We start from the raw sequence: 21,237 nt of genomic DNA, 5'->3' as shown, positions 1-21,237 counted from the left end.
TTCTTTGTCCTCACTAGCATCCTTTGACATTTTAGGGTTAAGTTATAATAAATATTATGGGACCCACGTCACTGACGCAAAGATCATGAACCTGATAAAGGAAAGCTGCACTGTTCAGAACTATAGTATTGAGTTCAGACAATGGTGAACAGATGTTCAGTGAAATAATGCGGCTCTCAGGTGGCAACCCGGTAGAGGCCTTTTTGAGGCTCTCAGTGACCCCCACGCTTTTTATGCTCTTCCTTGTTCTGGGGAGGAAAACATGACCCAGGCCATGTGGATGGATTATAGAATTCATGACAGGCAGGGTACTTGCTATATTTCTTCAGAGCATATCCATTTACCTAAAGTGAAAATTATGGAAGTTGGAGCTGTCAGTTCTTGCAATGTAGAGTAGAAACATTGACACAATCTCTGACTTTGTGTCTATTGCAGTTTTTACTAGACATTTTCTTAAAGACTGCTCAACTGTTGGGAAAACACGTAAGTCTGAGTGATTGTTGAGGAGGTCACTCAGACATAAGGTACTCTTTGTTTCCTTTTAAAAAGTACTGCTTATTGTGGATCTACTAACTTGGATCTACTTTTCAAGAACCAGGTATTACCAGCATTGGCTTTCACGGACTGCGGGTCTGCAGCTCACTTTATTGAAACAGAACCGGTTCTGAAATTAGGAATAGGGACAGTTTTTGTCACGTCTCCAGCAGAGTCTGCTCATGCATCTTCTTCTCTGGCACCAGGTGCCGCCCTATTCAAACTGTAGGCAGTGCTGGTGATAGGACAGGAGTCAGTACCAGTAGCTCCGGTGGGCGCAGTCTCCACCCATTCACCATGCTAGGTATAGCTGAGACTTGCAATAGCACTGGCTGACTGTGGTAGTGTATGCCTTCTAGCTGAAGTTATCAACTCCCACTCCAGCTAAATGGAAGGCACCACACCCTTTTATACCTTCAGTGGTCTGCTGCTCTTTGCCAGATATAACCTTGTTTTTGCTAGAGCTACATGAACTTCTGGTATTGTGCATACCTTGCTGTTTTTGTCCCATGATAAGCTCAGCCTGTTTTTCTGGACACTCCTCTTGCCTTCTGATTTTGTACCTTGAAGATATCCTGGTTTTGACCCTGCCTGGCAACTATCCCCACCTCTGGTCTGCAGCCTTTCCATTAGCAGCAAACTCCTGGATGTTGCAGTAAATCTAGATTCCTGTATAGGGGCTAAAAGGATTCAAGGTACCTCGGGATTCTAATTAGTGGGTGGTTCGCCCTAGCAGGTTAGAGTTAACCATTTTGTGTCTGTTGTCCTCGGACTGCCATTGCAGTTAGTTTGGAAAGACCATTACTTCAGAATCTTGTCAAGTTGGTAAGGGTAGAATTTACTATCTGAGTGGGAGCACTTTACTCTGTATCCATCTGGTTTATTTTGGATAATTAACCTGCTCGGTTGGTACTAGGGTTTCTATGGCTGCATATCTAAAACCTGTTATCAATTGGTGTCAGAAGAAGATTGTTAAGTGGAGCCTCAACTGTTGTAAGAGATGTTTACATTCTGTACAAATCTGCTCCGTTGGTCTAGAGGGTCTACTGGGGTGCCTGAAAGACTTTAGAGATGTGTTTTCAGAAACGTAGATGGGGATATGACCATCCTTATGATTGTGATTGTAATTTTGTCCCTAATGCCAAATTACCTAAAGCTTTGCCATTACAAATTTTTGGGTTTACCGCCATGAAAAACTATGTGAACAAAAGATTATGGAAAGGTCACATCCACCTTTCCTCCTCCCCTGTAACTGATGGATTTTGATTTGTAGAAAAAAAGAATGGTGGTCTCTGTTCTTGCCTCGATTTCCTAGAACTTTACAAAATGGGTCTTGTCTTTAAAGTAGATGATAAGGTTTTGTTTGCATTCACAAATATTAAAATTAAAGTGCCATATTCAAAGTTTGCCCCTAAATTAATTGGCCCTAATGAGAGTCTGGAAATAGTCAGTTTGGTGGCTTTTAGATTGAAACTTCCCGTATCATCATTTTCCTAATGTTTTAGTCAATTGAGGTGTGGAGTAGAAAGTACAGAGGATTGTGGATTCTCAGAGTGCAAAATCCCTCCAATTTTTTGTTAATTGGAGAAGATATGGACCCGAGGAGAGATACTGGGTCTCACACAAAGGGAGGTATTCAGCTCACCCCTCTTCACTCTTGATCACACCTCTAACGCACGGAAACACCCTGACCCGAGTGTAGAGTGCAAGAACAATATAGAAAATTTTTTTTTTCCAGCGTCTCCAGGAGATAAAATAATAGTTGCTTTATTGGCATTCCATGATTAAGCGTACGCGTAGGAAAGTGCTCCCCTCTTCAAGTCTCTATATGTCGTTTTATTCTATGGTAAGAAGATTTTATACTCTCCATAAAGCGACTATTATTTTATCTCCTGGAGACGCTGGAAAAAATTTTTTCTATATTGTTCAGATACTGGGTCTCAACTTGATCTGTGAATGCTGATTGTTTCATCAGGGCAATCTATGTAATGTTTCCTGGCCTCCCAAGAAAACATAGTGAGTGACATCTCCACTGCTCAATAGTTTGCAGGAGCGTACTGAGCTTGTCAGTATTTTTCAGCAACCCGATCTCAGGTTGGACCACCTGAGATTTTTCCAACTGTCACCTTTCAAGATCATTTCAGTGCTATTTAGCTGGCAGGCAATTGTCAGGCCATCATCATTTGTAGCTTTGCTCTGTAGAGTATGTGCCATTTGTTTGCTGTTCTGATGCTTTGCTGCCTGATCTTAGACCTTGCTTTTAAATAATCGTTTGCCTACCTGTTTTGTCTCTATACGTACTGTTGGGATCTGACCACAGACTGCGACCTGTTTAGACTTTTGTCATACCCCTCTGCCTTTAATGTACACTCTTGGTATTTGACCCTGGACTTCTTGACTCCTCTGTCTCACAGCTTTCCGTGAGAAGTTATGATACCCAGCAATACAATTTCTATTATTTCCAAGACAAAAATGCACAGTAAACTTATTTTTTTGAAAGCTTATTGACACAATTTTTGAAAATGTATAATTTATTGAATACATTTTTTGAGTTTCATTTTTGTAGAGGTAAATTAATTGCTCCTTTCTTTTTAGAAAGTGCAATGCTTGTAAATATATGTAAAGCTTGGATGACAAAAAATATCAAGATACCAAATTTACACAACTTTTACATTCCAGTACCTTTTCTGAAAAAAACACGTTTTATTGAAAAAATAAAAAAATTATATTGCCAGATTAAGAGACCCTTTATGCATTTTAATGTCATAGGTAATGTAGCATAAAGTATTATCTTTTTACAGATTTGTGATCATGATTAGGGTAGCAAAGTATTCTAAAAATTAAAGGAATGCCAGCTCACCAATGCAATGAAGACATCCAGTATGCTAGAAACCACATGTTGATGATACGTGACACAGTAGATGCTATTGATGGAAATGCTTTCTTCCAACTCCAGGATAACAATATTTTTTACTGACAACATTTTAAAAAGTAGTTTTGAACTCTAACCGGTGTTCTTTATCAAAGAAATGCTTCAGATGTTGTCTCTTTTTCCATGATTTTTGCAATTTTTTAAAAATGTTGTCAATAAAAATATATTTTGTATGATTATCCTGGAGCTGGAAAAAAATAATTTGCTTTTATAGCTAAGATTTATACTGACAATCTATTAGGACATGTATATAAGTTTTCAACAATTTTTTTTAGGTTTTGAATAATTGCAAACCTAAAGGATGCTTTACACGCAGCGACATCACTAGCAATGTCGCTGGTGAAAGCACCCGCCCCTGTCGGTTGTGCGTCATGGGCAAATCGCTGCCCGTGGCGTACAACATCACTCGAACCTGTCACACGTACTTACCTGCCTAGCGGCGTCGCTGTGGCCGGCGAACCACTTACTTTCTAAGTGGACGGTTCGTGCGGCGTCACAACGACGTCAAACGGCAGCTGTCCAAGAGAAGCAGAGGGGTGGAGAGCAGCCGAAAGAAAGTTCCTAGGTTGTCACACGTAGCGATGTGTGCTGCCTCAGGAACGACAAACAACCTGCGTCCTGCAACAGCAACGATATTTGGGATTAGAACGACGTGTCAACGATCAACGATTAGGTGAGTAATTTTGATCATTAGTGGTCATTTGTACGTTTCACACGCAACGGCGTCGCTAATGAGCACCATTTTCTGAAACCCATAGTAATCTCATTTCTCGAGATCTGGGGCTCAGTGACAGCTTATTTTTTGGGTCTTAAGCTGACAAATTATAATTAGTACATTTTGTGCGGATGCTACATTTTGATTGCTTGTTATTGCATTTTAAATATTTTTTGTGGTGACAAACAAAAAATTTAATTTTAGCGTTTGGAATTCACCATACCGTGTACCAATCAGATTCAATGATTTTATGTTTTGATAGATCAGGCGTTTTTGAATGTGGCGATACCAAATATGTGTATATATGTATATTTTTTTTAAACAGTTTTATTTTTAATGGGGAGAATGGGGGGGTGATTTGAACTTTTATTTTTTTTATTTTTTTCAGATATTTAAAAATGTATTTTTTATTTATTTTACTAGTTCCCCTAGGGGATTTTATGGATCAGTAATTTGATTGTTTGTGAATTTCTGTTGATCAGAGCTGCACAGCTTTGATTAGCAAAAATACACTGTTCTTTTAAGAGCCGCTGCTCTGTTGGCTCTTACAGGAACTACCATGCCATGACAGCAACAGGGGTCATCACGTGACCTTTCACTACAATGGCAACTATCGGCTCCCTGTGATTCTGTTAAGGGGCCTTCGATGGGGGCAGGGAACGGCACAATCCCCTCTGCGCTCTTTTAAATTGTGATGTCACATTTTAACAGCGCAATGTAAGTGGCAAGCAGGCGCTGGTGGATTGCCTGTTAACCTCACATGTCTGCTGTTCAAATCAGTGCCATGTGCATTGATCACTGCAGGCTTACTGCAGTAGATGGCTGTGACCTAGGTCAAACCGGTACGTCCTTGGTCGTAAAGGGTTCCTGAATGATAATGTCCTATAAAGTTTTTTATTTTTGTTTTATACTTAACATACTTATTATGGTTAAGAAGAGACATACAATATTTTGTTGGCTAGATGATTGTCTATTAGTCCCTCCCTGAAGAAGTACAAAAAACAAACTGTACAATATTCTGACTTTTCAATGCTAGACATTTGACACAAGAAAGTTTCAGAGAGATATTTTACCCAGCAAATACAATTTTAATATATATATATATATATATATATATATATATATAATGTCATAGCTTTGATAAATGATTAAAAATGTTTAATACATTTGTCACGTTGTACTATGAGATATACCGAAGCTACAAGCAGTGTAGCTTCAGAGTGCAGTAAGCAGGTAAACCACAAGAGGGCAATAGAGTAGTTAGAAGGCCAGATCAGTAGCAGGAGGTCTCATCAGTAGTACAGGGATAATCAAATCGTGGTCAGGTGATAGCTGAGGATCAGAAGCTGGGAAGTCACGTATACAACCGAAGGGAAAGACGGAACCAAAGTCAGGAACAAGGATACAGGTCAGATGCCGGGAAATCCAAGAAACAGACAAGGGTGGAGGACAAACAGGTCAGACAGACAGGGCTGGGAGTACAGGCAGACAGGAGTGAGTAGTCATGGGACAGGACAGACGGACGGAAGAGGGAACAGGCAGGACAAGGTAGCAGGAAGGCAGAACACATCAGGTAACTCACAGGAGCCAGCAACACATGCTGCAGATCATAAACTATCACTGGCACTGCCCCAGAGGTGCAGCGCCAGGATATAGCGTTCTGACATCCGGAGCAAGGCCGGAAAAGATTAACCTTTTACATGACCTGTAACCCTGAACTGGAAAACCAGCTATGATTCAGCCATGGCTGACACAGACATGGATCATGATAACATTGATATGTATAGATTAAATATGCCTTATATTTAAATAAGTTGTCCATTAGTCATTGGTGACCAATCCTAAGGATAGGTCATCAATGTCTGACTGGTCGAGGATTGACACCTGCACTGCTGCCAATCTGCTGCTCTGAGTGCAGGCAGCAGGTGGGTGGAAATACTCTGCAGCTGATTTAAATAGGAGGTGGATGTGCAGTACCCAGCAGCAGCCACTATCAGAAGACAGAGCAGCTCCAGAATTAAGCATTTCCGACTACTTGCTGCTGCCACCTTCATGAAGAATAGTTGATCGATGTAGATGGTGGGTGTCGGACCTCGGCAGATCAAACATTCTAAGGACAGGTCAATAATGTTTAAGTAGTGGACAACCTCTTTAACGTATATCAGATATCCAGTTGTGTTAGGCCACATAATGAATATGAATAAGGAATCCAATTCATATTAAAAAAAAATCTATGTAATACAGTTAAATGCAACAGCTATCTTTTTCCATTCTCCAATAATTACTTTTTTTTAGTTTGATTTCTGAATGGAGAGTGATGACAACTTATCTGTTCAGAATTTCCAATTGGTGCTTCAATTGAATTCAGATCAGGAGACATACTTGGCCACTGAGTCACTTTCATCCTGTACTTTTTCATAAATGCAACCATTGTGTTAGAAATGTGCACATCTATGAAGGGCATGGAGTGAGGGTAGCATCATCTCTTTTATTATAGAGCAGTATATCTGTAAAATCATAATATCTTCAATGACATGCAGCTCCCCGACACCAGGAGCACTTATGAAGCCCCATAAAAGGACACTGTCACTACCATGTATTACAGTAGACATAGTGCATTTTGTGATTCATTTTCTAAATGTATGGTGCCTACAATGAAATACAGTTGTGATAGTGCTTTTATGTGAGTCTGCATGAGTGCTCCTGACATATGTACAATTTTCCAAAATGCCAATGATTCAAAATACACCTGTTGCATTACTGAAGAAAAACATGATAAAAGTGATTCAGTGGCCAAATATTTCTCCTGATCTGTACCCAAGAAAATAAGAGGAATTCTGAAAAAACAAGTTGAGCATCACTCTCCATCCAGCATGCATGCTCTAAAAGAAATTATTCTTCAAGAATGGAGAAAGACAAATGTAATATTTCACCAACTTGGGAAATCCATGTGACAATGTTCTAGAAGACTTGTAAAATTGTCACATGCATTTGTATTCAGTCCCCTGTAGTCTGATTCCACTTAAAAAATCCAAACTTACCAACTGCCTCAAGAAGTCATGTAATTAGTAAATTGATTAATGAAAAGCAAGGAACACATCAGACAAATCAAGGATAAAGTTGAAGAAAATAGTAAAGCAAAAGAAAAAAAAAAGCCACGTTCTGAACATCTCATGGTGCACTAAGGAGTATAAAACAGCTGAAAACTTACAAAGACATGACCATACATATAAACTGATATCCCTAGCAAGGCGTGCACTAATTAGAGAAGCAGTCAAGAATCCCATGGTAACTCTGGAGCAGCTGCAGAGATCCACAGCTCAGATGGGAGAATCTGTTCACGGGCTAACTAATAGTAGTATGCTACACAAATGTGGCCTTTATTAAGAGTGGCAAGAAGAAAACATTTTTCAAAGGATTCCATAAGAAGGTCTCTTTACAGTTTGCAAAAATCATTTAGGAGACAGTGCTAACATGTGGAAGAAAGGGTCCTGGTCAGAAAAGACCAAAGTGGAACTTTCAAACTGAATGCAAAATGCTTTGTTTAGAGGAAAAATAACACTGTATATTACCTGGAAACCATTACCATTGTCAAACATGATGGTGACAAGAGATGAGCAAACCCATTGAAGTTTGGCGGGTTCAGCTGTACTTTAGATAAAGTTCAGTTGGGATGCGCACTTGACCTGAACCCTATTGGAACTCACTGATTCGGCAGTTCTACTCTCCGCTCACATACCACCAGATGTAAACTGAGCACTTTAGGGATGGAGTGCAGGGTTTTTTCATTTTTTTTTCACATACATCTAAAAACGCCGATTTTACTCCTAGTGCGAACCATCCAAATACTGCAAGCAGCTCACACTGGGCCGAGCACTAAGTGTATACGAGTACACTGATACTTGCTTCATTGGCTAGCATATGTAATGAACCTGAGCTACAAACTCAAAACTGTTTTTTTTGTAAAATCTGTGTTCAGTACAAACATCAAACTTTACTGCTCAGATTCAGTCATCTCTATTGGTGACAGAATCATTTTATGGAAATGCTTTTATTTTTTCGAAGGGACAGAGAAAGAAGATGGATAGAGCTAAATACAGGTAATTCCTTGAGGAAAACCTGATAGAGGTTGAAAAAGACTTGAGACTGGGGTATAGGTTCACTTTCCAGCAGGATAATGACCCTAAATGTACTGCCAGAGCTACAATGGAATTGTTTCAATCAAAGCATATTCATGTGTTTGAATAGCCCAGTCAAAGTCCGGACCTAAATCCCATTGAGGATGTGAGGCAAGACTTGAAAATTGCTGTTCATAGATGCACTCCATCCAAACTCATTGAGCTAGAAGTATTTTGCAAAAAATGGACAAACATTTCAGCCCCTAGATGCGCAAAGCTGATAGAGACATACCTAATAGGCTTGCGGGAGTAATTGCAGAGACAGTTGATCCTGTAAAGTATTGATTCGGAGGCGGAATACAAATGTGCATCCCAACTTTCATATTTGTATTTTTCAAATATTTTCAAAACTATGTATCCTTTCCTATACACTTCAAAAGTACTAGCTACTTAGTGTTGTACAGCACATAAAATTTCAATAAAATACATTTAAGTTTGCAGGCGTGATGCAAAACAATGTGGAAAAATCCATGGGCTATGAAAACTCTTTCATTGCATTGTATATATGTAGATAGATAGATAAATAGATAGATATCCATATGAAATGGGCGTAAAGAAAAGTTTTTAAAGTTTAATTTATTTTTTCAACAATCTATTTTGACATCATTAACTCTCAGAAGCCAAAAACCACATTTATACTTAAGTCTCTTCTGAGTTGTGGCGTTATCTAATGTATTTTTCATTTCCCAGTCAATTCCCACTTACGGAATAAAGGCTCGCTCCCACTAGCAATCATTCCATATCAGACACAGATACAGTAGGAGCTGCCTTGAACTATAGAAAAAGTTCATTGCATTTACAAGACCTATGAATATTGCCAGTTGGTAACAGAAGAAAAATTGTAAGTTTTTCTGTCTTTTGCACATTCTATACTGTGCAGTAAAATAAATAAATAAATAATTAAAAAAAACGGCGTGCGGTCCCCCCAATTTTAATACCAGCCAGATAAAGCCATACAGCTGAAGGCTGGTATTCTCAGGATGGGGAGCTCCACGTTATGGGGAGCCCCCAACCCTAACAATATCAGTCAGCAGCCGCCCAGAATTGCCGCATACATTATATGCGACAGTTCTGGGACTGTACCCGGCTCTTCCCGATTTACCCTAGTGTGTTGGCAAATCGGGGTAATAAGGAGTTAATGGCAGCCCATAGCTGCCACTAAATCCTAGATTAATCATGTCAGGCGTCTCCCCGAGATTCCTGCCATAATTAATCTGTAAATTACAGTTAAAAAACACACACACACGAAAAATCCTTTATTAGAAATAAAAAACACTAACAAAGTCCCTCATCACCAATTTATTAACCCCGACAAACCCTCCATGTCCGGTGTACTCCACAGTCCTCCAGCATCACATCCAGCTCTGCAACATTCAGGTGACAGGAGCTGCAGAATACACTGCCGCTCCGGTCAGCTTCACACAGCAACTGAGGTGAGTAGCGCGATCAGCTGCTGTCAGTCAGGTAACTCACGGCCACCGCTGGATCCAGCGGTGCTGCGATTAACCTCAGTGACAGCAGCTGATCGCTATACTCACCTCAATTGCTGCATGGAGCTGACCGGAGCGGCGGTGAGTAGCGCGATCAGCTGAGCTGTCACTGAGGTTACCCGCGGCCACCGCTTCATCCATAGCTGGATCCAGGTAACCTCAGTGACAGCTCAGCTGATCGCTATACTCACCTCAGTTGCTGTGTGAAGCTGACCGGAGCGGCGGTGTATTCTGCAGCTCCTGTCACCTTCATGCAGCACAGCTGGACGCGACGCTGGAGGTCCGTGGATTACGCCGGACATGGAGGGTTTGTCGGGGTTAATAAATTGGTGATGAGGGACTTTGTTAGTGTTTTTTATTTCTAATAAAGGATTTTTCGGGTGTGTGTGTTTTTTAACTGTAATTTACAGATTAATCATGGAAGGAATCTCGGGGAGACGCCTGACATGATTAATCTAGGATTTAGTGGCAGCTAGGGGCTGCCATTAACTCCTTATTACCCCGATTTGCCAACGCACTAGGGTAAATCGGGAAGAGCCGGGTACAGTCCCAGAACTGTCGCATCTAATGCATGCGGCAATTCTGGGCGGCTGCTGACTGATATTGTTAGGCTGGGGGGCTCCCCATAACGTGGAGCTCCCCATCCTGAGAATACCAGCCTTCAGCCGTATGGCTTTATCTGGCTGGTATTAAAATTGGGGGGACCGCACGCCGTTTTTTTAAATTATTTAATTATTTATTTCACTGCACAGTATACACACACACACCGGCTGCTGTGTTTGGGTGCAGTGAGACACCTGTCACTCAGCGTGGGGGCGTGTCTCACTGCAACCAATCATAGGCGCCGAAAAGCAGGAAAGCAGGGAATACGAGATTGTTTAATCTCCGGCTTTTTCAAAAGAGGAAAAGCCACCGGAGTTTAGTGAACACAGCTGTGCAGCGCCGCGGCAGTGATCGGGGAACGGTAAGTAAGAGAGAGGGGGGAGAATGACCGACAGACTGTGAGAGGGGGACAGACAAGACAGAGAGAGACCGACAGAGCGAGACCGACCGACGAGAGATAGAATAAAAAAAAATGACCGACTTCGCTAGTAAAAAGCACAAAACGTGCGTTTTGGACATCGGAGTGCCACACAATGTTTTACGTAAAATCTTTCATGTATTAATCTCAAAAAGTAACATACACCAGCTCTATCTCACTATTGGGTATGTGCCCTTAACATTTCCGCCATGAAAATTCATTTTGGTGTCATTTTGGAAGGTTTTCTGGTGAGTCCGTAAAAATGGCGTAAAACGCGGCCAAAATTGTTCACAGCTGTGACTTTTGAGTGATAAATGCTTCAAGGGGTCTTCCCCATGCTGTTGCCATGTCATTTGAGCACTCTTCTGAGACTTTTGTGACATTTTTAGGGTTTCTACATGCTGCCGGGGGTCATTTCAGAAAAATACTCGGGTCTCCCATAGGATAGCATTGGGCTCGGTGCTCGGGCCGAGTACACGAGTATCTTGGGATTCTCGGCCCGAGCCTCGAGCACCCGAGCTTTTTAGTACTCGCTCATCACTACCAACTACCAATTAAGTAAATCAGGTGATGTGCATCTCTGTAATGAGGAGGGGTGTGGTGTAATGACATCAACACCCTATATAAGGTGTGCTTAATTATTAGGCAACTTCATTTCCTTTGGCAAAATGGGTCAGATGAAAGGTTTGACGGGCTCTGAAAAGTCCAAAATTGTGAGATGTCTTGCAGAGGGATGCAGCAGTCTTGAAATTGCCAAACTTTTGAAGCGTGATTACTGAACAATCAAGCATTTCATGGCAAATAGCCAACAGGGTTGCAAGAAGCGTGTTGGAGAAAAAAGGCGCAAAATAACTGCCCATGAATTAAGGAAAATCAAGCGTGAAGCTGCCAAGATGCCATTTGCTACCAGTTTGGCCATATTTCAGAGCTGCAGCGTTACTGGAGTAACAAATAGCACAAGGTGTGCCATACTCAGGGACGTAGCCAAGGTAAGGTAGGCTGAAAAGCGACCACCTTTGAACAAGAAACATAAGATAAAATGTCAAAACTGGGCCAAGAAATATCTCAAGACTGATTTTTCAAAGGTTTTATGGACTGATAAAATGAGAGTGACTCTTGATGTGCCAGATGGATGGGCCAGAGGCTGGATCAGTAAAGGGCAGAGAGCTCCACTCCAACTCAGACACCAGCAAGGTGGAGGTGGGGTACTGGTATGGGCTGGTATAATCAAAGATGAACTTGTGGAACCTTTTCGGAATGAGGATGGAGTAAAGCTCAATTCCCAGACCTATTTACAGTTTCTGGAAGATCACTTCTTCAAGCAGTGGTACAGGAAGAAGTTGATATCATTCAAGAAAACAGGATTTTCATGCAGGACAATGCTCCATCACATGCATCCAACTACTCCACAGCGTGACTGGCCAGTAAAGGTCTAAATGATGAAAAAATAATGACATGGCCCCCTTGTTCACCTGATCTGAACCCCATAGAGAACCTGTGGTACCTCATAAAATGTAAGATCTTCAGGGAGGAAAAACAGTACACCTCTCGGAACAGTGTCTGGGAGGCTATGGTGACTGCTGCACGCAATGTTGATCGCAAACAGATCAAGCAACTGACAGAATCTATGGATAGTAGGCTGTTGAGTGTCATCATAAAGAAAGGTTGTTATAATGGTCACTAATTTTTTGGGGGTTTTGTTTTTGCATGTCAGAATTGTTTATTTCTAAATTTTGTGCAGTTATATTGGTTTACCTGGTTAAAATAAACAAGTGAGATGGGAATATATTTGTTTTTTAGTAAGTTGCCTAATAATTCTGCTCAATGATAGTTACCTGCATAAACAGATATCCTCCTAAGATAGCCAAATCTAAAAAAAACACACCCCAACTTCCAAAAACATTAAGCTTTGATATTTATGAGCCTATTTGGTTGATTAAGAACATAGTTGTTGATCAATAATAAAAAAATCCTCTAAAATACACTTTGCCTAATAATTCTGCACGCGGTGTTTAGAAATGCAAAAAATCTATAAACATTACCAATTTATTCACATCTCATTTTAATTATTTCCTTCAAAATACCTATGAATTTTGTTGAATAAAATAGCACGCAAGAATGGATAAAATCTAGATTGAGATACCATTAAGATGTTGAATTCAAAATTTGTTAAGTGGAACTATCTAGATCAATGATATAAAACTTAAATAGACAGAGGAGGGCCAAAATTGAAAACTTGGACAAAGTTGCTGGCCAACCTAGTCACGGGCTCAACTTAGTCCTCCATACAGAATGATGGACCCCCATATAGCCCTGCATACAGAATAATGTCCCCACGTAGCCCTCCATACAGAATAATGGGCCCCACATCTCCCTTCTGACAGCATATTGGACCCCAAAAACTCCTCCATACAAATTAATGGGCCCCACATAGCCCTACATAAAGAATAATATGTTCCACATAGTCCTCCATAAAGAATAATGGGCTCCACATAACCCTCCATAGAGAATAATGGGCTCCATATAGTCCTCCATACAGAATAATGGGCCCTACATAGTCCTCCATACAAAATAATGTTCCCCAGATTGCCCTCTGTACAGAATAATGCGCCCCACATAGCCCTCCAAACAGAATAATGGGCCCCACATCTCCCTCCAGACAGAATACTGGGCCCCACATAGTCTTCCATTCAAATTACTGAGCCCCACATAGTCCTACATACAGAACAATAGGTTCCATATTGTCTTCCATACAGAATAATGTGCTCTACATAGCCCTTCATACAAAATAATGTTCCCCACTTAGCCCTTTATACAGAATAATGTGCTCCACATAGCCCTCCAAACAGAATATTGGGCTACAAATAATGCTCTATACAGAATAATGGGCCCACATAGCCCCCCATAGAGAAAAATGGCCTCCACATAGCCCTCCATACAGAACAAATGGGCCCATTATAGTACTTTATAAAGAATAATGGGCCTCACATAGTCTTTCAAACAGAGCAATGAGCCCCTATAGTCCTATATAAGCCCCACATAATCCTCCATACAGAATAATGGGTCCCACCTAGTCTTCCAAACAGAATAATGGGCCCCACATTGTCTTTTATACAAAATAATGGGCCCCATAGTACTCTATGAAGTATAAACAGCCCCATATAGTCCTCAATATAACATTATGGGCCCTATATATTCCTCTATATAGTATTATGGGTCTCACATAATCTTCCATATAATATTATGGGATCCACAATAAAAAAAATAATAAATACAAATGATGAGTGGAGAAATGCTTGTGTCCCACTGTCTTTCAATATAATTAGTACACGAGTTGAGCCTGTCCGAGCATCCGACTGCTCATTATGAGTACTGAGTACCAAAGCATGGAAATGCATGCTCCTCACTAATAAATAATTACTAGTGATAAGCAAACACTTCCTTGATCTGGAGCGCAGAAAGATCTTCTGGAAAAATGCTCAAGTTCCCCATTGACTTCCATTATACTCGGTACACAAGTCAAGCCCGTCTGAGCGTCTGACTGCTCAGTACGAGTAGTGAGCAACAGAGCATGGCAGAGCTCGCTCATCACTAATACTCACTTCTCCTCTTTCCTCCATTGCTCCGATATTGGCAGTGAGCACTCTGAAGCTCTTCACTGTTCAGCACAGAGGATGCAAAGTAGTAGGTCATCGCGCCCGCTATGTTGAAATATCAGATGCAGAATGATGGAGGAGGGAGTGGCTTTCCTAGTCCATCATTGCTTTCAACTGTACTTTCAACAGTTGAAAATGCGTTGACGGGAGCAAAGGGGAGGATAGTAGTCCGATGCCTGGCATCGCGGGCAAAATAATATCAGAGGCCTGCCAGCCAGAGTTTGACATATGTGGTCTGCATGATAACTATAACTGGCAGCTTTTTTATATAAAAAAATATAAAATCTATTGCTAAATAGAAGTGCACCAGTCCCAATAAGTGATGCTTACTTCTTCTGTATAGTCACCTCAGCACAGGTTGCAGAGTTTGCCTAGGAGACTTTCTCATAGTTAGTGAACATCTACAGTCTACTGTTCTCTAGGATCCATGTGTCTCGGAGAAAGCATATTTGAATATTGTTGACAACAACTCAGGCAAGATGGCTGGTCCCATATGTGCAGAAAATAGGCTTAAAAATGCAAAATCAGAAAATAATAATAATTTAGAAAAAATATGTATCAGTATCTAGTTTTAATTGTCATACAATATCTTTAGAGAGGTTGTATGAACGTAATTTATTTCTGGAAGAGTTTCTAGCTTGTTAATAGACATTCAGATATCGTAGCTTAGCCAAATTTAAGTCAATGGTCCCAAGATTTGTTCTGCTCTCTGATTTCAGGAACATTCTCCGCGCATTGTGCAGGTGGTATTATTGAATGCATGGATCCGGAGCGTGGAATATTTGTAAAACATGATTCCTTGACATACTATAAATCCATTAGCTTTAGTATCTTGTCAGCCACATTGGGAGATAAATAAGAGCCCCATTTTCATTACTATACAGTTATAGAAGCAGTGAATATAGCGGCTGTGGCCTGCTCTACTGCTAATGTAGCGAGCCACTCATTAACCATGTTACACAAATAGCATAGATTGGTGGGGCACTTTATTATATTAATGTAGTTCACCGATGGTCAGATTACCAGTTGCTACATCTGTATATTGCAAGAAAACTGATAGATTGTGTTAATGGCAAGTGCAGGGCCCAAGAAGTACCTGTTATAGAAATTCCAAAGAAAACAAGGAGAGAATGCCGATGTCATATACGAACCATTCAGGCCCTGCATTAAGCATATTTAGTCTGCTAGCCCTAAATTGAGCCAGAACCGATGTGAGTGAGGATAATCCATGTACACCATACTGGAGAAAGGTTGGTTCACAACCGAAACGTTGCCACATGGGCTAATAAAGTCTACATTGCATTGTTACTTTTGAAGTTCTGCCTTATTTTTATCATCCATCTCTTTTTCTAATTCCATTCATTTGCCCTGGATAAAGCTTTTTTTGTAGGGATTTGCACCCATTATATCATATTTGTTGGGTGCTGAGTTTGAGATATATATATACATATATATATATATATATATATATATATATATAGATAGATAGATAGATAGATAGATATATATATATATATATATATATATATATATATATATATATATATATATATATATATATATATATATATATATATAGATATATATAGATATATATATAGGCCCTTTTCACCCTTTGCAGTCCAGTAGCTAATCATAATGCAAAATTCCTCCTTTTTTGTAAATGGAAGTGGGCTCCCCTGCCTCCTTGGCCCTTGTGTGGCTATCCAGGTTGCAGCATTGGTATGTTTGCCCTTGATATATGCGCCCTAGTGTTCCTTCAATGTGTTATGGTAATTATACACTTCAGCACTTGACCAGTAACATGCAGGGGGAACTAAGCATTTCTCAGTTTTTCCTTTGCATGGCTCTGATACAATACACTAAACTGCTTTCAAAAGACCAATGTACAGGAGACTCTCCAAAAGGAGGTGTAAGCTGAGAGCTATATTGGCTACCTGCCTGTGCTAGGTAGAGAGGTGCATGTCAAAATGTGTCATATTGCATTATTAACACTAAATTGGGCCTGAGAGCCATATGATATTAATGATAGTGGTAGAACTACTCATATGTAATTTGTTCTTACATATTGAGAAAAGTACATGTTGTAATTGCCATCATTACCTGAGAAGAAAGGTACAATAGTTACCTACTCTTGCTGGCAACTGACATGTAAAACCTATGTAACAGCTTATGAGAAAATCATATCCCAGACACTATGGGTTCTCGCGGGCACCTATAACTGCAATAGTGAGTAGCCTTTAAAAGGAGACAGGGTAAAGTCAGTTTAAAAATGCACACACTCATCCCCAGTATTCCTCATAGATACATATATTAATAATGACCTTCACAGAAACAGTAGAATCATTTCAATCCATTCGTATGACTAAAGGGTTTCATCTTGTTGCCTTATTCCAATTAATTTTTTTACATAGAATAAAATAGGAGAATTAGTAACCTGAGAAGCCAGAGCTAAGATAAACCAAGTGTTGATATATTTACTACCACGCAGAAACATATGGATCTCTTGCTATTCTGTCCCCAGTGTGTGTGTGTCTGCCAGCCCATCTATTAATGATTATGTTACAGTTTCACATAACATGCTGATATTGGGGATTAGCTTGGGATTGTCATATGCCATTTTTTTCATGTACGTAAGCTGTTTTTTTTTTTCCAGTACAGAAAATATATGACAATAGCATTCAATAGGTTAATAGCTTACAAATATGAAAACATCATGCTAATATACGTTTTCTGCACGCATTTCTAATGACTTTACACAATATGTAATAAGTGGAAGCAGGCTATAATTTGGATTGACACTGTACTGTTCTGTTTGTGGTAATAAACATACCTGGCAGCCCACCCCCCATTTCCAATTCCTCTGATGCTTTTATGCTATTGACATGTGGCATTTAAGTTTCTAAATATAAATAATTTGGATGAAATATGGGGTTATTTTTTGTTTTAAGCGTTCTGAATAAATATTCATGTTGGAAAATGCTAAAGTATCAATACACACTGATATACAAACACATGCAGAATACTTAAATTCCTCATGCTGGATGCTTAGCAGGCTCTATTGCCACCTACACATCAGACACTATTCATGTGGACATATTAACACTATATATATATATGACCCATGTTACAGAATACTTGAATTCCTCATGCTGAATGTATAGCATGCACTGTTTCTACATGAGTGTGTGTGTGTGTATGTGGGTGTGTATGTGTGAGCGTGTGTGTGTGTGTGTGTGGTGTGTGTGTGTGTGTGTCTATAAATAAATAAATAAATATATATATATATATATATATATACACACACACACACAAATACACACACTCACACACACTCACACACACTCACACACTCACACACACACACACACACACACACTCATGGAGAAGCAGTGCATGCTATACATTCAGCATGAGGAATTCAAGTATTCTGCAACTAGGATCATTGGCAATATTGTCTCCTGATGGCACAGGCTTACACCCTGACCATTGCTAGGAGGACCATATGGTTCCATCCATACACACAGCACATCTATGTCTGAGAGTTCCTACAAACAGAATAGTCTATGAAGCAGCCTCTGCTCTCCACATCTATATCATGTCCTGACAAGGCAAGCCATGACTGATGAACTTTCTCCATTGTATACATATCAGATTATTCCATATTAGCAATATAAAAAGCTATGAGTTTGTAGAGTGTAATGCAATGTAAGATCTGTGGGCTCCCAGCTCTCTGAACACAGCAGGGTAAGGCTGGAGAAGGCTTCTTCTGTTGCATTAGTTGCTGAACCTTCTAGCTGGCTGGAATTGCTAATGAAGCAAGTCTGGCAGTTTAGTCTCAGATCAGCATGACATGCTGTATACTTTACAAGACACTACTCATCGTCATACACAGAAAACAATGACATCCTCATCCCGACTGAAGAAAACCATCACTACATACTTGAGCTGATCCTGCAAAGCAATGCATTTCATTCAGGGCTACATGAAGCCAGTGCTGCAGTCATGTAACCTGCCCTACATGAAGAAGGGAGCTTGTGGCATCTTACCTTGCTTGACTTGACCTAAGTGCTGTCAACGAACTTATTATTTGGAAGAAGAAAATAGGGAGTTTCTTAAAGAAGCCCTCATGTCCTCAGAGAGGAAAGCGACTCCAGCACCGTGCAACTCCAGAAGCCTGAGCTCGTCTGCTGAGCTGCTGCAGCTGACTGGGGCTGCTCTCATTGGTACTGATCACTGCCCTGCCTCCTTCTTCTCCTCCTCCCTTCTGCTTTCTTAGCAGTCTTTCTTCTTCTTTGCTTTTATTCCCTTTTATGCTTCTTCTTCTTCCTCTTCTCCACAGACCAGCCACTTCTTCCTCTGCAGGATTTGGGATTGTGCAGCCCTCTTCACTCCAGCTCCTTCACTGCTCCCTGCTCCTCGGAATGAGCAGCCATAGGAGGTGCCGAGCTGTCCAGCATTTCAGGAGGATGGCAGCACCTTCCAGGTCCTGGCCATGAGGAATGACAACGGTGCTCACTGATAATTGTGAGTGGGCTGGAGAGGGGGGAATGTTTTCCAGGCAGCTGAGCTGCTGAGGAGGAGGCACATGTGTGACAAGATGCGAAGATGTTCCTAGATTCTTCCTGTTTACCACGGACTGCTAAACATCCAGCTGCTGGACCATCCATCAGTCCCCACAGTCCCATCCACTGCGAGCGAGATTGGGGCTGACTAATGTCCGTCTTACCCTTCCACCCTGAATTGATGGACTGCTTGCAGCAACTGTCTTACCTTGTAAATCGGTTTCCAATAAAAACCATTATTAACATACAAGATGTGCTAACATAATGGCACAGCTAATTAAGTGTTATGGTGCAGGCATAGCCATATTTACCATTTACACAACATGCATGCATCCATGTCCTAATATTAGACACACACAAACACACACACACACACACACACACACACACACTATATATTCATATATATACAGATATATATATATATATATATATATAGTGTGTGTGTGTGTGTGTGTGTGGCTCTAACATTAGGACATGGATGTATGCATGTTGTGCAAATGGTAAATATATATACACACACACACATTATATATACAGATATAAATAACGTGTGTGTATGTGTGTGTGTGGTTGTGTGTGTGTCACTAACATTAGGACATGGATGCATGCATGTTGTTCAAATGGTAAATATATACACACATACACGCACCGCACACAGACACACACACGTATTATATTATACAATAATGTATATAATATATACTGTGACTAATGATTAGGTTAATGACAGCTACATCTCTCTCTATATGTATATATATATTTTTATATATATATATATATATATATATATATATATATATATATATATATTTTTTTTTTTATCGTTTGAATATATATATATATATATATATATATATATATACATACACATACAGTATATATATATATATATATATATATATATATATATATATATATATATATATGTATATATATATATATATTTATTTATCGTTTGAATATATATATATATATATATATATATATTTTCAAAAGATAAATAAATATATATATATATGTATACACACGCACACATACAAAATGTTGTATACTGTGTTATCAGTGACTATTACCTGAAGGCTTCACTGTGTTCCTTTAAGTTGTTAACCTTAAACTGCACTAGATACTGCTGTTTGTTTGTTCATCTTCACTTAAAATGTACATAGACAATATCCATCTTAGGGGAGATAAAAAGGGACAAGAGGAAATGAAAAGAGCAGTAACTGATAAGCAAAGCAAGGACACAAATAACAGCAAAATATGGGAAAATGAAACAACTACTTAATGCCATGATATAAAAATCTAAAGAAATACAGTAAATGTGAGCTGTGATCTTATCTAACAATATTCCACTCTTTCTGTGCTCTGTGTGGCTCTTAACATGCCCTGCTCATCCAGTAAATCAATAGAGTATTATTTTCACCTTTCTAGCTAATTATGAACTTTAGGTGATGTTACATGTTCGGTGTTATAGTGATTACACAACCTGGCACATACTATGATGTTTCTGTTACGTTATTAAATACATTGACTACCATTTCCTAATGAAAAAAGCTCAGCCGGATGACTTGCATTTTATTCTGTCAATACAAAGAAAAGAATTGTTTTCAGACATTTTCTAAAGACTGCATATGACATCTGAGGTTTAACAAGCACAGTAAACAGTGGATAGTCATTGTCAGATAATCAAATATGTAGAAAGATCTGGAGTCCAGGTTTACTGTAGGTGAAAAAGACTGTTATTATGTAGTTTAACCAGAGGCAAACGGAGAGTAATCGAGGCCCCTTGGCAGTAATGGTCAGAAGTCCTTTTACCATCAATCCTTGCCATGCATTTACATTTGGTTCCAAACTGTTAAATTTAACCCTGTAAAGACCAATGACAGATATATTCAGCATATGTGAGTTCTATATAGTGTATTTAGAGTATATAGTGAATAATCTTTTCAGTTTTGCTTGGTTTATCAATAAGTTCATGGCAAGAAAACACTGCAATCCCGTAAAAACTTTGTGAGATTACTCTGAAGGCCACCATGAATCAAAACATAGATGGTGGTTGACACATATAAGGGGTCTTCATCTATCAGGCCATTTGCATTTTACAACATTATTAGGGGGCACCAAAGGGTTATCATGGCAGCCC

The 21,237-nt window shown here is 39.7% G+C and overlaps 1 protein-coding gene across 1 annotated transcript in view; it reads right to left on the bottom strand.

The window, feature by feature from the left end:
• Positions 1-19,030, bottom strand: part of CDH18 (cadherin 18) — a 1,183,629-nt gene extending 1,164,599 nt beyond the window's left edge. The window contains exon 1 of the mRNA XM_075314869.1: positions 18,576-19,030. The gene's annotated coding sequence lies outside the window, so the exon portion shown is untranslated. The remainder of the gene's footprint in view (positions 1-18,575) is intronic.
• Positions 19,031-21,237: the final 2,207 nt, after the last annotated feature.

This window comes from Anomaloglossus baeobatrachus, chromosome 6 (genome assembly GCF_048569485.1).
Source record: "Anomaloglossus baeobatrachus isolate aAnoBae1 chromosome 6, aAnoBae1.hap1, whole genome shotgun sequence".
Lineage (NCBI taxonomy): Eukaryota > Metazoa > Chordata > Amphibia > Anura > Aromobatidae > Anomaloglossus > Anomaloglossus baeobatrachus.
Note: the sequence above shows the minus strand (reverse complement) of the source record. Positions and strands in the feature narration are given on the sequence as shown.